Genomic DNA, 13,090 nt, shown 5'->3' on the forward strand with positions numbered 1-13,090 from the left:
TCAACATCCGGCTGCGATTTGGGAGTTCCCTTGCTTCCTACTTATGGTGGCAGTGACAGTGGAAGAATCCAGAAAGAGTGGTGTCAACAACAGAGGCATCCAGCCTTAAGACTTTTTGTCCTGCCATAGTGAGAAGGGTCCAGCTGCACTTGCAATGAAGTTGGCCCCGGTGCTGAGTGTCACTGTCTGGTGTCCATGTTAAAGTCTGGTGGCAGCAGGGTAGAGCTCCAGAGTCTGGCAGGGGCAGCAGCAACACTCAGTTGCATCAGGGCTCCAGGCTCGGTATAGGGGTGGGGCGTCAGGCATTGGGTGAATGGCAGTGACGGTGGGGCCTGGGTGGGCAGCGTCAGAGTCCAGCTGGGGTTTGGGAGTTCAGTTGTTGCACAGTGGCAGAGGCACCAGAAGAGTCCAGAAGCAGGGGAAGCAACAACAGAGGTGCACAGTAGTGAGCATCTTCATCCTGCAGCAGGAACAGGAGTCCAGCTGCAGGGCAATGAAGGTGGCATCCGGTGGCCACATGGGGAGTCCTAAGGCTGGAGCCAAGAGTGTCAGGGCTGGCAGCAGTGGCAAGGGTGTGGGGCAGTGGGTGTCAGAGTGAGATGCTGACCAGTAGCTGGGATGGCCTCTGTGGTGGCAGCTCCAAGCCTTTGTCTTGCTCCTGGCAGAGTGGCCTGCTCAGGAAGCAACATATGGGAGGTGGCGGTACCCAGGCAGGTGCCCAGGACCTTATGCTATCCCCATAGCCAGGCCTGTACTGGCCATGAGCCTAATGGGCGGCTGCTTGCCCCCCCCCCCATACGGCCTCTGCAGGGGCACTAGGCCATCTGCCAGGTTGGGCCGTGTGACAGGACCCCACCCTCCCCAGCTGCTGAGAGCCACAGCCGAGTCGGAATGACCCTGGCATTTTATAAATAGTATTGGCTGACAGGAGAGGCATTCTATCCGCCTTGGCCACTACTTTGGAGTTCTTGTGGGGATTCCTGGGGATTCCTGGAGAGTTCCCATTGGTTAGGGAAGTGCAGGAGGAGGGATTTCTGGAGGATATTTCCTGCTGCTGCTTCCTGGACGAGCCGCGTGGCTATCGGGAGGAGTTCACGGGAGCATGTGTGGAGCGTGCTGGTGGAGTTCAGAAATAAAGTTTGTTCCTGCTTCAGTGGCTCGTGATTTGTGCCCAGCCAGACTGCAGCATTTGATGGCCCGTGGGGGGAATGCCTGAAGCTTGGGGGTAAGTGAATTGCTTGCCCCTAAGGGAAGGCGACAGAATGGGTGACCATTTCAAAAAACAATGTGTTCTTGTTTTGATTTGTTTTGTTTTTGTTTCAAGCTGCCTATCCCTAGAACTTTCTCAGGCAAACTGGGAAAAATGGTTGGCTCAAGGTTTGAAGTTGTTCGCCCATGAGGAAGAGATAGAAATAGACCACAAATGCACATGTCACACATGAGAAAACGACTCCGATAGAAAGACAGTGACATTTGTGCACATGCTTACTGTTCTCTGTGTTATGCCACACCTCTGTCACTTGAAGATGCTTTTTTCTTCTAACCTTCATGTCCATGTTGAAAACCCTTTAGGCTTTCACGTGCTCTCAGCCCAAAGGTCATCACCATTACCCAACAGACAGCAAAGACAGAATATCAGCAATTTTAGATAATATAGGCAGCTCTGGGGTCCCAGCTCTGGTACCGAGGCTTAACATGCTGGCCATGGCTGCAGGCACTGCTGTCCCAGGATTGGCCACCTGTTTATATAGCAGTGGGTTACAGATCAGCCTTGGGCAGTGAGGTGAGACAGTGAAGCTGGCTCCTAGGCATGGGAAACTTTAACCCTCTCCTCTGAAGCCAGGCTCTGAGATCCCTCTGAGATCCTGAGTCAGTTTGGCTCTGGGTAGCCTGTGAGCATGAGGGGTGAGGAGCCAGAAATGGGGAGAGACTTGGAAGGGGAGAATGGGGGGTCCACTGAGTGTAAAGGCAGTTGAGTCAATAGACTGAGTAAGGAAGACCCATCCTCACCCAATGAGGGCAGGCAAGGTGTAATCAGCCAAGATCCTCAATAGAACAAAAAGGAGGAGGAGGAGGAGGAGGAGGAGGGGGAGACATTCTATTTCCTGGAGCTAGGACACACTTCTGCCTTTGGACATTACTCTCCAGGTTCTTCAGTCTTTGGACTCTGGGACCTGCACCAGTGGCCCCACAGGTTCTCAGGTCTTTGGCCTCAGACTAAGAGGGATACCATCTGCCTCTCTGGTTCTGTGGCTTCAGACTTGGACTGAGCTACACTACTGGCTTCCCTGGCTCTACAGCTGACAGAGACTTTGCCAAGTTCCCCAATATATCCCCTCTCATACATCCACAGACAGTTGGTCCTCCATATCTGCAGGTCCTGCTACAGCAGATTCAACCAACCACAGGTCCAAATATTCTAAAAAAATAAAATAAAATTGTGTCTGTACAGAATGTATACATATTTTTCTTGTCATTGTCTCTGCATCACATCGGGTATTTGAAGTAGGCTAGATTTAGAATAAACTAGATCCCTATCTCACCAATTACAAAGCTCAACCCAAAATGGATTCAAGGCTTAAATGTAAAACCCAAAACTATAAAACTATTAGGAAAAAAACATGGAGAAAGACTGTGAGATGTTAGAATAGGCAAAGATTTGAAGGGGACCCCAAAAGCAACACAGGGAACAAAAGCAAAAACAGATGAATGGTAATACATCGAACTACAATGCTACATAGAAAAGGAAACAATCAACGGAGTCTAGACACAACCTATGGAATGAGAAAATATTTGCAAAGTAAATATCTGATAAGGGTTGCATCCAGAATATATAAGGAACTCTAAAAGCTCAATAGCAAAAATATAAATTACCTGATTTTAAAATGGGCCATGGACCTAAACAGACTTTTCTCAAAAGAAAGCATACAAATAATAATTATATGAAAAAAATTCTCTACATCACTAATAATCAGGGAAACACAAATCAAAACTGCCATGAGACATCACTCACCCTAGCAAGAAAGGTCATTGCCAAAATGATCAACAAAAATGCATATTGGTGGAGATGTGGAGGAACTAGAACACTTGCACAGTGTTGATGGGAATGTAAATTAGTACAGCCACTATGGAAAACAGGATAGAGGTTCCTCAGAAAACCAGAAATAGAACTACCCCATGATCCAGAAATCCCACTATTGGGTCCAAAAGAAATGAAGCCAGTAGTTCAGAGAAGCATCTGAATTCCTATGTTCCTTGCTACTCACAATAGCCAAGAAATTGCAGCAACCCAGGTGTACATTCACTGATGAATGGATAAAGAAAACATGGTACATATACACCCGGCATGCAATTCAGTCACAAAAAGAATGGAATCCTATCATTTGCAACAAGCATGAATGGAATCAGAGGTCATTGTTTTAGTGAAGTGAGCCAGAGAGACAGGCACAGAGAGACAGCATGGCGGGGCTATTGTGGAGCACTTCCTAGATCAGGTTGTAGCAGATATGGTGGTTTTTATCTTGGTTGCTTCGTGGCCCTCATTGGATGATCTCCATCTCTGAATCAGGAACTAGGAGGAACAGGACCTGGGAATCTGTACTTACCCAAGCCTTCTGGGTAATGGTGATTATTATCACAATTGCTATGTATTCAAGTTGGAGACCTGTTGGAATAGCTAGTCACATTATCCTCACAGCTTTCCTGTGATCAGAAGAGCAGTGCACTGCCTGGCATTTGAGGACTGTCAACTATGAGACCCAGAGTCAAGGTCAGGGCCAGTGGTATCTCTGACTCACCCATAACAATGGATTCATCCCAGTTTTTACAATTAATTCAATTTTTTCCTCCTTGGGCCAGGCATCAGAATCATCTGTGGGGTTCCAGAAATGCAGGTGGCTAGCTTTACCTCATGCCAGTTAAGGCAGGAGCTCTGCAGAATGAGTACTGAGAAGGGGGGTGTGGAATAAATCCAAGGCCTAAACTCATGCTAGCTAAGTTAGCTAAGTGTTTTACCACTAAGCTGCACCCTTAGCTCCAGGAATTTGTATTTTTAAAGGCTACCAGGTGATGCCAATGTAGAGCCAGGGTCGAAAATCACTGGTGGCCATTATTTCAGAAGTTCTCATCCTTATGTTTAATAATGAGGGTTCTAATCAACATATTGCTGACACATGAGGGTCTCAGTTTCCTCTTCTTAAATACAAACACCATAGACAAGAGCCAGCCCTGACCAGTGCTCTTACCCTGAGTGTCCTCCACCTGGTCACCACTATGGTGAGTCCTAGGGATGTGGTGGAGGAATCTCTCTGCCCACAGATCAGGACAGTCACTTCTCACTAATGACTTTCAATACTTCACCTGGTGAGGAGGTGCGACAGGAAGCAGGGAATGGGAGAGAGTTGTGGGTGTACTTTTCTCAGGAAGGTCAGCCAAGGCTTATTCTTTGTAGCCTATTTGGTAGCAGGCCCTTCATTTCACCCAGGTTTCTCCATTAACTGGCAGACATGTACTAATTATCCTCTGATAATTTTTCCTTGGTGATCATTTCCTCGTTCTCTATTCAACTTTGTGGAATCTCCTTTTTGTCTTAATTAGGCTACCTGGTGGTTTAGTGACTACATTAGTTTCTTAAAGAAACATCACTTCATTTTATTTATTGCTTCCATGCATTTTCACCTTCGATTTTATTATTCTTCTCCATTGGGTGGCTTTTATTAGGGTTATTTGGTATTTAAATATGTTTTCTAATTAGAAGTATAAATAAATTTTTGTGTGCATCTAGTTGACCTACTTCTGATACATGCTTGAGTTGTATTTAGTCATCTGCCATTTGTTTCCATGTATTCATAATTTTTCCAGCTTAAATGACACTTTTGCTCCCACTGTTCGCTCCCCATTCATTTTTTTCCAGACAGAAGACTAAGAGCATTTTTTTTTTGGGGGGGGGTGTTAATTCATTCAGAAATAACAATAATCATAACTGCATGACATATGGGGATGTATATGAGAATTAAAATGTAGACTGCTTTCCTGTTCAATTCCATATTAAGTTTAATCATCCATCCATTTATTCTCTCTAAACATTAATGGAGTGTCTACTGCTTGCCAAAGACTGTGAGATGAGAGACCAGATTCCCTCCAAGGCGACCCTTGCATTCTATTGGTGAAAGACTAATAATAAATAGATATAGAAATATGTGGTTCCCATGAATGACTCTGTACCATGACCTGAAATACCAGTGAGCAGCAAAACCGTACCACTTTTCTCAAAGACATTAAAGAAGGCCTATTGGTAAGTATCATAAGGAGGTAAGTACTTACTGAAAGAGGCAGACCAGTTGTGATTAATGCAGGTTCGGGCAACATGTACTGAGAACGGGCTCCATCTCTGCCCTGGGCTGGATACTGGGATGGATGCTGCACTGGATACCGTGATATCTGGGAGTGTCTCATCCAACCCAATGCACTAGCATTTTATCCTCTTCCCCTCCTCTTCTTTCCATTTTCTCCTTCCTGGCTTACTCTCCACCAGATGAATCAGAATCTTCAATTAGAACATTCAATGAGAAATGTCACTATGCAGCAGACTCCCAAGGCTGGTTTCCATGACTAACTCTCAGCAGCAACTTGACTCCATGGACAGCTTTCTTATAATCACTTCTGAGCACAGGGATTTTTCTGGAAAATCAGAGAGAGGACTCTGAAATGTAGAGGAACAAAACCAATGTCTAAATTCAATAAAGCCCCAAATTAAGAGGACACCATAACTGATTATACTTTGCAACCCAATGCAATAATTCTGAAGTCAATTTCAAGAAGAGTTAGGCTTTCCTAGTTTTTAGAATATTTTCAAGATATGATAAACAGAACAATGTGTTGTCGGCATACTACGGACAGTACAGTGCATAGTTGACATCAGAATTAGACCTATAGAAGTTTTCTATAGGACATTGGTGGAATCTCGAAGTAGTGGGTAATATAAAGATTACTTTATAAAATAACAAATGCTAAAGAGGACAAGAAGAAAAGAAAACTCATACTGCAGGAACATAAATTAGTACAGCCATTATGGAAAACAGTAGGTTGATTCTTTAGAAAACTAAAAATAGAACCACCATATGATCCAGCAACCCAACTACTAGGTATAGAGCCAAAGGAGAGGGACTCATTATACCAAAAAAAAATACCTGAACTCCCATGTCTATTGGAGGACAATTGATAATAGCTAAAACATGGAACCTACCTGGATGCCCTCTAGTGGATGAATGGATAAAGAAAATTATACACACACACACACACATACACACAATGAACCATTATTCAGCCATAAAAATCCTGTCATTTTCATTAACATGGATGGAACTAGAGATGATCATGTTAAGTAAAATAAGCCAGACACTGAAAGAGAAATGCCACAAGTTCTCAGTCATTTGTGGAAACTAATGAATCAGTCTCAAAAAGAACAAAAAGGGATAGTGGTACCAGAGACTGGGAAGGAAATGAGACAGGGGGATGCAGAGAAATTCAAGTAGGGGTAACAAAACCTAGAGAGGAAGAATTAGTTCTGCTTCTTCTTTAGCAGAGTAAGTAACTGTAGGTTAAAACAATCTGGTATTTTCCAAGCACAGAAAAAATTAATGGTTGAAGAGATCGTGTAGTACAACTGCTTCAATCTGAGGCAGGTTCAGGCAGCCTAAGAAGGTACACGGAGCAGAAGGGCGATCTGACATGCTTTTATTTGATGGGTGGGTGGGAATCTATGAAGTGGAAAGTCCCATTTAGTTTATATACAGGATTAAAACGAAGCTAGCAGCTTGCCAAGTATGATATCAAGGGCTATATAAGAAAACACGTGCACCCTTGTTCTTGACTTTAATAAGACATCTTTACCATTGCTTCCTGGACATCAGGGTGAGGGAGCCTGACTCACGCCATTTTCCCTATAGATGGAAATGCTTATTACCTTGATTATTACACATTCTGTATATTTACTGAATTACCACATGTACCAATACAGATACAAAAAAACCAAAAACTATGTCTCAATATAACATAAATAAAATGGTTGTATAATTAAAATGAGTATCTGATGTATGTGTGTCAAGGATTTAAATGCACAACAATGCAACTGTAAAAATGTTAGAAGAAAGGATTGGTGATTAAAAAAAAATAATAAAGCAGCAAAGCCAAAGAATGACAGAAACCCGGAAACAACCAGTGAGGCTGATACTACAGATCTATTTTTAAGGGACACAAAATACTCAAAAAGCTTGCAGATCCACTCATAGGGATCAGTGCCCCGGAGTGGATTTGGGATATCTTCTTTGAATCCAAGGAGGTCGGAGCAGCTGCATTCAGTTGTGCTGGCCATTGCAGGGATCAGGTTAAAGCTCTTCAGTGCTAAGGGCTAAGTTTCTGGGGCCCACGTGCATATCGTTTTGTAAAGTGACCTGGCAGATAAATCCGGGGATGCTTAATAGGGGACACAAGGTGGGACAGGTAAGCGGGGAGACCCATCCCCTCTCCCATCCACTAGACTCAGCACCTCCGAGTCCTCCAGGTGCAGCTCCCATGCGGGCTTCGTGTGGAGGCGGTTCCGGAAGAGGCCAGCCCCGCAGGGTTGAAATTGAAGCTGAGCGAGCGAGCAAGCAAGGGCGGGCGGCTGCCTGCTGCGTGGGTCATCTCCCCGGGAGGCCAGGCAGGTCCTCCCATTTCCCCCACCACCGCCGGCCATTTTTCTGACCGCTGCCTGGAACAGGGCTGACCCTGAACAGGCTGGGAGCCAAGTGTGCACCTCTCCTGGAGAGGAGCTTTGCGCCCCCCAATCGACCCACATCAGAGGTGCTCAGACGCTGCAGGTTCAGGCAAGGAAACCTGGGCAGGTTTGCATAGCGCACAGGTTGGACCTCTTCTGGCCCAGGTGAGTTTCAGGGTGAGGGCCAAAGGGCCAGGGGAGAGGATGCCTGGGTGCAGGGCCAACTCGGGGTGCAGCAGCTCAAGTGTATGTGTCGGGTACATTAGGGGTACAGAGGATGTTGTGCTATGCCAATGTGTGGTAAGTGGGAAGAACCGGTACTGACTTGTCCATTGGGATTGAACCCAGAGGCACTTGACCACTGAACCACATCCCTAGTCCTTTTTTTTTTTGAGACAGGGTATTGCTCAATTGCGTAGGGCCTCACTAAATTGCTGAGACTGGCTTTGAACTTGAGATTCTCCAGCCTCAGCCTCCCGAGTCACCAGGATTACAAACTGGGCCACCAAGCCAGGTTTTATTCTTCAATTTCCAGCAGTGTTTTAGCAGGTTCTCTGTCACTTCTCTGCCAACTCTGGAGCAATCCGTCTCATTGGTGTGATTGGAAAACGTGTGTAGTTAGTTACCCCGTGCCTCATTTTTTAACCTAATTAATCGCTTTTGTTTTTTGTTTTAAATTGCCAGGAGACTTTCCAGTGATATCTGTTACAATCATGTTCTTTCAGGGCTTTTCTCCTTCAGGGTCAACGCCCTCAGGACCACAATGCCTGGCAGGGGCAGGGGCAGGGGCACAATGCCTGGCAGGGCCAGGAACACCATGCCTGGCAGGGCCAGGAGGAGGGCCGATCAGCCTATCCCCCAACGTGAGGCACCTGGAGCTGCTGCAGTGAGTGCTGTAAAGTTAATTGTTTCTTTTATGCTAGAGATCCCTGCTGGAGGTGAAAAGAATTTAAAAGCCCAGGTTCTACCACTATAGTCCAGTATAGAGTTCTTTTCTGTTAAGTGAGAACTGATAGATTTCTAAGAAAAGTCAAATTTCTTGGCTGAGGGGATGCAGAGCTCTCTGCTGTTTCCCTGCCTGGTTTTTACCACATGCAAATGGATTTTTCCTTTCAACCCAGAGTGATCACAAAGGTTTCTAAATTTCTTGACTTGAGCCCAGGACACCTCTTTGGAAACGACTTGGAAACAAGCATCTTCATTAAAGTCCTCAACCACCTGAACCAGATAGAATTTGCAGTCTTGTTTAACACTTGATATCCCTGCTATGTGGATATGTTCTGTGTTCTTTTAGTGCATATCAACTTTGCACTGGTGAAGGAGAACCCTACCCCTATTGATGGAGTCCAGCTTGGTGACCTCTAGTGGGACTGGGTACTGCTTGGCATTGGCAAGACACATCTGAACCTGCCCATTCTGTGTTATTCCTCTCCTCTTCTGCTGCCCTCAAACCTCACCATCTCCTCTCTAGTCCTAATTTCAAGTCTTTGACATTGACTCCCAGGTCATTGAGACAGAGCATTGACCTCAATGTCAATGACCTCCTAACTTTGTCTCCTCAACTAGGAGCATCAAAACCCCTGGTCTCAGCCCCTTCCCTGAGGCCCTAGGCACTAGCTTGGCTTTCATCGGGGATCCTTCAGCAGTCCTTGATCCCAGGAATCCCTCCGGCAACTCCCCTGTCAGCTACTCAAGGCAGCTGGGTATTGCTCATCTAAAGCATTTGCATTCAAAAGAGATTCCTCCTGTTCAGCAGGTAATCTCCCCAACAGTCCCGCCTTCACCACCCACTTCCTGCTGCAGAACTGTCTCCCTTCTGACCCCCAGTTCTTCTCTTTTCTCTCTCTCCTCCTGCTGGGCTCTCCTCAGGGCTCTACTGAGACTGCTCTTAGGCTCCATGGTGCCCTCTGCCTCCCCTAATCCGCAGATTGTTTCTGTCCTGCCTGCACGTGCCCTCCTTGATGAACTCCCTCTAGCCACCATACACACCATTGTTCTCCTCCTCCAGCACTGCCACCCCTGCTAAACTGTTCTTGGCTGGCTTCTCCTCCTTGCTCCCATGACATGCCGTGGGTCCTCTTCTCTCTTCCATTTAGACTCACTCCCTTGCGATATTAGCCAGTGTCATGGCTTGAAATGTCTGGTATGTGGACAGTCCTCATATCTAGATCTCCAGCCAGAACCTCTCCTGCACTGCCCGACGATCCTCACAGATGTTCATGGACACACCACACTCCCAATTTCCCCGACCAAACATGTCATTCCCACCTCATTCAAAGGCGTTTCGTTCATCCATTTGTGCAGGCCAACATCTTTGGGTTCATCCTAGACTCTATGGCAAACCTGTCCCATAGACCACCAGGGAATACTGTCTCTCACTCCCACCCAAAGCCAGGAATGGAAGCCTATCTAGTATCCACCAGCTTCTCAGCACTTGGATCCCTCCCTCTGGTCCCAGTTGTCCGCAACCCTCCCTGGACACTGCAGTGGCCTAACTGGTCTTCCTGCCTCTGCCCTTGTCTTCCACTTGATCTATTCCTAACAAGGAACCAGGCAAACCAGGTCCTGTAGCTCTTGTGCCCAACACCCTGGAAAGGCTCCCATTTTCAAGGTGAAAGGCAAGTTCCTTCAAATGGCCTCCCTTTTTTTTTTTAAATCCCACTGTCTTCTCATCCTGTGTCTCACCTTTCCAGCCACACTGGATCCTCGTTCTTCTTGAACATTTCTACCTGTGCACCCCAGAAATTTTGCCCTCCCGCCTCTATTTATGGCCCGTGGGACTTGGCTCATTCACTCACCTTCTTCAAGTCTGATCCCATGTCAGTGTCCCCTGAGGTTCCTCATTGCTCCCCATGAGTTGGAGCAGACTTCCCCTCCCACCCAGCTTCCCAGAACCCCCATTCTGTTTTGCTCTGCATTTTTTCATTTTCTTAGCTGCAAGGTGCAACAGAAGTTATTTTTTCAAAATTTACTTTTTACTGGAATGTAAGCTTTTCCAAGGGAGAGGCTTTCTTTGGGTCCCGAGCATATATCATCTGGGCAACACTACTTTTTATTTCTATCTCCTAAAATCCTGCAGGCCCCTCAGGCTGCTGCGTGGCAGCGTGGCCCCTACCCACCACGAGAGGAGGTCCAAGCAGCTGCACATGGGCAGCCAAGAGGTGCAGAAGGAGGGGTCCAGGCTCCAGGTGAGATGAGGGAAGGAGAGTGTGTGAGGGGCAGGGGAGGATTGTCAGGGGAAGGTGCACACACCAACAGAAAGCTCCAGTATTCCCATGATGCTTGGCAGGATGGGGAGCATAGGCAGCTTATAACTATCTCCCTTCCTGCAGTGAATTATTTGACTGTCAGTGTTTTATTTGCCTCACATTTGAAAAGCTAATGAAAAAGAAGCAGAGAACATTATTCATGAGCCAATTCAATATTGTTCTCAAGGTTAGATAATATATTTGTAGAGATAACCCTAAGTTAGCCAGGAGTTCTGGGAACATGATTCTTTTGTCTGTTTAGGACAATACACACATAAATGTACCAAAATAAATTTTTTTTAAAAATAAAATAAAATAAATTGCTGTGTTGAAGGTTGAGCAGCTATTTAACCACTGGGTGTTTTCCTGCCTTTCAGCATCCTTGCAGGTGACAGGTTTCGTCATTATACAGGTGAGCCCTCAGGCTCAGCTGTCGTCATTTGCCAAGGGTGTGGCTAATGCAATCAAACTTCAGACCCCATTCTCTGCCTCACTTCTTATAGCCAAATAACTTGTGATAGGCTAAACCTATGAACATTAAATAAGAAACAGAAAAATGTTTTAATATACAAAATCCAGAACCAAGAAAGTGAAGTTTGAATACATCACATTAAAACGCACTTGTATCCCCCATCACAGTTCTGCAGGTGTGACTAAATATCATGTATAAAGTATGTGGTGTGTAGCAAATGCCAATAATTGATAACTCCTGTTTTCTTCCACAGAAAATGAATTTGATTGCTGGATGTGTCAGGAGCTAGTTCTAAATTCTATACATAAAATATAGTGAATAGCCATTCTCCTGTAGAAATACAGACTCTTAATACTGTGTAAGAGCACCATAAACTAAGAATAATAGTTTTCAGAAGTAACATTTCAGAAGTAAAACACTTTGGTCATCCAAACTATGGACTCTTGGCCATTCAAGGAAACAGGATTTACAGATATCTTTCACAATGCACTATTCACACTTTCATTCAAATCTTGCCTATGTGGAATATTTAAATAAATCCTAGAAGGTAATGAAATAGGCTGAGGTCCTTTCCAGTTTTTCTACATAGAAAGGTCAGTTCCTCCATACTAAAAGGGAATTGCCTGGATGGATAGATATAATTTTTTTTTTTTACTTCATTCATTCGGCACTTTCTGCTGCCCACTAGAGGGCAGCACATAGTGCCAGGAGCTGAGCTATGAAGCTCTGCCACCAGAAATCAGGGTATTTTCCGAATCTTGTGAGGGTGAACAAATCGTGTAACAGGAATAAATCAAGTGCCAATAAAAGAGATTATTGGGAAACTTTCTTAGTAAACTTCTTGCAACCTGTCCATGAAATGACGTTTGGATCTTTCAGTGGCATCATTTTAAACCTTGATTGTTTTGCTTGATAGTTGGGGTTACATTGTTCTTTTCCCTTTTTGCTGTATAAATTTGCAGCCTTTGCGTGTATTCATATGTAGGAGAACCTCAACTGGAAGCTGGACTGCAGGCATTATCTGTGAGGCCTAAGAGGCGTGCTGGAGTTTTTCAAGATCTTGTGGTGAATACCAGGCAGAACTTGGAGCATGTTAGACACTCAAAAACAGGTGTGTTGGCCTATGACCATTACATTTTATGGAGCTGTTCATTTTAAGCTCTTGATTACCAATAATGTGTGTTTAAGAGATTCTGCACAGCTTCACACCATCACTCTACGTAGACATATTTCACTCGGGCTGCCACTCGCCTTTCATTCAATTTTGCAGAAATGACCATTCATTGTAGAGTTTGGGTAGACTGCTTATCTTTCCTTAAAAGCCCATAAAATAGAATGACTCAGTTCTTTGGCTGTCCTGAGCTTTAAAAAAATTACAACTGTTATCCATAGTGGCTTATTTTTCCTTTTGGTAGCTGCAGAGATTTAGTTTGGGGTTTGATTTATATAATATTTTAATCTTAAAGTTAAAACTCTCTAAATTTATATTTACATCAGTTCTCACCAAATTGACAGGCACTCTGGAGATCAGGTGTGTACAAATGTTTGTTTACTCTTTATCTCCATGATTGACCTAAGTTTGTTTCCTAATATCATAGTGTCCAGACTATTTGG

General features: G+C 44.9%; 1 pseudogene; it reads left to right on the top strand.

Annotated features, from left to right (window-relative positions):
- The first annotated feature begins 7,720 nt into the window (after window positions 1–7,720).
- LOC124106639 (piwi-like protein 3) overlaps window positions 7,721–13,090 on the top strand; it is a 29,653-nt pseudogene continuing 24,283 nt past the window's right edge.

Source organism: Marmota monax, unplaced genomic scaffold, assembly GCF_021218885.2.
Source record: "Marmota monax isolate L192 unplaced genomic scaffold, Marmota_monax_Labrador192_F-V1.1 WCK01_AAM20220418_F8-fsc00921, whole genome shotgun sequence".
Lineage (NCBI taxonomy): Eukaryota > Metazoa > Chordata > Mammalia > Rodentia > Sciuridae > Marmota > Marmota monax.